The sequence below is a fragment of the Scomber scombrus genome, chromosome 10 (genome assembly GCF_963691925.1).
Source record: "Scomber scombrus chromosome 10, fScoSco1.1, whole genome shotgun sequence".
NCBI classification, from domain to species: Eukaryota; Metazoa; Chordata; class Actinopteri; order Scombriformes; family Scombridae; genus Scomber; species Scomber scombrus.
The window spans coordinates 28,448,765-28,452,525 of record NC_084979.1 but is presented as its reverse complement, the minus strand read 5'-3'; the positions used below and the strand labels follow the sequence as shown (position 1 = coordinate 28,452,525).

The 3,761-nt window shown below is 37.3% G+C and overlaps 1 long non-coding RNA gene across 1 annotated transcript; it reads right to left on the bottom strand.

Annotated features, from left to right (window-relative positions):
- Positions 1-2,055: 2,055 nt before the first annotated feature.
- LOC133987938 (uncharacterized) lies at positions 2,056-3,525 on the bottom strand. The gene is made up of 3 exons (XR_009925593.1): positions 3,389-3,525; positions 2,341-2,439; positions 2,056-2,077 (listed from the first exon to the last, which is right to left on the bottom strand). It is a non-coding gene; the product is annotated as an uncharacterized LOC133987938 (long non-coding RNA).
- Positions 3,526-3,761: the final 236 nt, after the last annotated feature.

Genomic DNA, 3,761 nt, shown 5'->3' with positions numbered 1-3,761 from the left:
CTACATAAATTAACTTTTACATTAACTAAGTTTTGTAACTTGTATCATGTTTAACATAGATATTCAACATCATAGCAGTATATAAATAACAGAAAATCACAAAGAGCATAATGTGTTCCCTTTAATAAAATGAAAAATAAAATAAAATCTTTTCAATATTTCAGTGGTAACCAGTGGAGGAAGGCCAGAGGAGACTAACCAACTTCCACAAAACAGGAGTTGCAGAAGTTGAGACCCGAGACAAACAAAACTTGAAAATGTTCTCCAGATGTAAAAAAGGCAGAAAATACTTGAGGAAGAATAATCACAATCAGATTTTCACTACACGATTGTGGAGATGAAAATAATTCATAATACTGATATTATTGCGATGTCAATGGAAAATTTGAAAACAATCATATGTCACAGAGAAAAAAAACCTTTTCAGTGTGAGTGATACTCATCCAAACCACAACCTGTTGACCTGTTTGTCACTGATGGAGGAAACAGGATGTCAGTTGTATTAAAGCTACTGCTGAGGTAAAGTAATAGTTGAATACAGAGGCTGTGACTCTACTTTGGCATCAGTGTGTGTCTGAGGCGTAGAGTATATAACATTATCGACTTGACCAGAGGGGGCGCTGCTGAGTGAGGTGGCAGCTCTGTTGGAAAAATCTACCTCGGTGTAGTCGAGTTCATTCAAGTCGTCTTCAGTCTGGAAGAAAACAAAGAGCTCAAGGTTTATATCTTATAGACGAAATCCAGTAAGGATTACAGTACAAGTATATAAGTATTATCAGCTCGAGGTAGTTAAAGTATTAAAGTAAAAGTACTGCAGTATTATGAGTGATGTAGTATGCAGTATTACAGTAAAAGTACTGCAGTATTATGGGTGATGTAGTATGCAGTATTACAGTAAAAGTACTGCAGTATTATGGGTGATGTAGTATGCAGTATTACAGTAAAAGTACTGCAGTATTATGAGCGATGTAGTATGCAGTATTACAGTAAAAGTACTGCAGTATTATGAGTGATGTAGTATGCAGTATTACAGTAAAAGTAGTGGTTTGGTCCCTCTGACTGATATATTAGTATATATGACATCATTAGATTATTAATAGTGAAGCATCAGTGTTAGAGCAGCATGTTACTGTTGTAGCTGCTGGAGGTGGAGCTAGTTTACACTACTTTATATACAGTTAGCTAGTTTAGTCCAGTGGTTCCCAACCTAGGGGTGGGGCCCCTCCAAAGGGTCAGCAGATAAATGTGAGGGGTGGTGAGATGATTAATGGGAGAGGAAAGAAGAAAAAACTAAGTTCTGACACACAAATGTGTTTTCAGTTTTTGGATTTTTTTTGTTTAGATACTTTCATCTTTGGGAATGATTATTTAAATTAAATAATCTGAAAAGTTTTGGGGTGAAAACACTACATGATCAAACTGCTAACAACATCTGATGATGTGAGAAAGGACCCCAGCTAGACACAATAAACCAACATTTCCTACTGAAATGTAGTGGAGCAGTATAAATTACAAAATTACATATATATAGTACTGGAGTAAATGTACTTGGACCATTGGTGTTTAGTGTGTATATGACAGAGTAGACGCTGCTGCTGATTGAAACAGAGCAGAGTCAGCAGGTAGTAAATGTGATGTGAAGTCTGTGTCTTGCTCCTTAACTGCTGAGTAAAGTGAAAATTAACACTGAAGTTACTGTAGCAACTGTGGTAACTTCAACCTTGGAGAAGAAAACTAAGTCTCCATGATGTGGTTATCACTACTGTTTTCTGACCGCAGAGCTAAAATGCTGCCACAGTTTCTTCTTACTTTGCTCAGAGGACGGGATGCTATAGCAGTGACCAAGCTGTAGACACCTGAAACTTCAACTGAGTTTTCCACAGGAGGAGAAATGCTCTGTCCGTCGCCCTCTCTGATCTCCTCGTACACTGGGCTGGTCTGCAGCAGAAGAAGAAGAGGATGGGTTTGGTTTGTATTAATATCAGCTGGTTTCACAAACATTAATGATGCTCAGATGTCACAAAATCACTTAAACTCACCTCTGTGACATTAGCACACTCTGTTTCCTCAGGATGTTCTGAAAAGCACGAGGTTCAGAGGAATAAGTACATGCTGAAACATCTGAGAGACACTTGAACCTTTTCTGACCAAAACGTTGCTGGAAACGTTTTTGCCCGTTCCTCTTTGAGCTTCTGAAGAAATTAAAACACAGACTGACACAGACACCAACCAACATAGACTAATCCAAATTTATGAGGAACTCAAAATATATTTTCCTCGTGAAAGCTTGTTTGAGGCACATGAACAGGTGGTTTGTTAGAAATGGTTTTAGATGTTCACCTTTGGGTTTAGAGGCTCTTTTCTTGAGTATCAGCACAGCCACAGAGAACAGGAGCACAGCAATGATGACCAGAGTCAGACACACATACAGCAGCGAACCTGCTGTAGTTTGAACAGTAGAACAGGTTTGTGGTCTACAACGACTCTCCATTGTTTAGTTTGTCATTACATATACAGTACCAGTCAAAAAGTATAAAACAAAGTTTAAAATAAAGACTATTGTTTCTACTTAGTTGAGCAGTTTGTCATACTTTGGATTACTACAATAGTTGAATAGACCTATTTGCTGCATACCAACACTACCTTGACACAACACAACTGATGGTCTCAAACACATTAATAGAAACCTGTTCATAGAAAATCATTCCACATGAAGACCTCATGAAGCTGGTTATAATATTGATAATTATTGTGAAAAGCTGTCATCAAACTAGCGGCTACTTTGAGGAACCTAAAATATGAAACATATTTGGGTTTTTTGTTTACTAAAGAAACATTTCAAAGGTAAATGTACCTGAACTTCCAGCTGTTGTTTTATCAGTTTGCTCCTGTTCAGACTGGTTGGTGGTTTGAGCAGAAGATGTTGAAGGTGTGGAGCTTTTTCTGAAAATCTGTGTTTTTGTTATTGTTGTTGTTGTTGTTGTTGGTGTTGTTGTTGTTGTTGGTGGTGTTTTTGTGTTAGCTGATGGGACCGATGTTAAAACAGGTTTAGGAGTCCACTTTGGTGTTGAAGTGGACGGAGCTTTGAACAATAAAAAAGAAACACACTGATACAAAATAAATCCTGATGAGAGAAATAAAATGTTCCTTTATCTGACCGGCTGCTTAAAAATGATGGCAACATTTACATTAAATAATCATATTATCATTTTTATTTTATAAACTCTGATACAGTAAATGGACACTTACTGTATCAATCTTCACAGTGATTAAATAGACCAAATATCAGATTATTAAAATATCAGCTGCAGTCAGAAATATGTGAAAACTTTCCTCTGACCTCCAGAAACACGAAGAAACATTTTCATAACTTTCAGTAGAAACTCACCATCTGTGACGATGATCTTAAACTGCTGGTATGGATCTATTGACCAAGATTTGTCCAAACCACAGCTGTAACGTCCAGAGTCATATTTGGTCAGATGTGTGATGGTCACATCCAGACGACTTCTTGTATGTGTGGTTTCATATCTCATGCTGTATCTGCGTATTTGAGCACTGTTATCCTTCATTTCAAGAATGCGTTCTGTTTGATCACAGTCATTATACAATTCAGGACTGGTTCTTTCTTCAGATTTGTGTTTACAGAAGTACTTCTTGCTTCCAGTCGTGGTAAAGTCACATTGAACTGTGATACTTTCTCCTTCAGTTGCTCTAAAAATGGGGATTTGTGCATTGATGAGACCAATGTTTCCATCCTG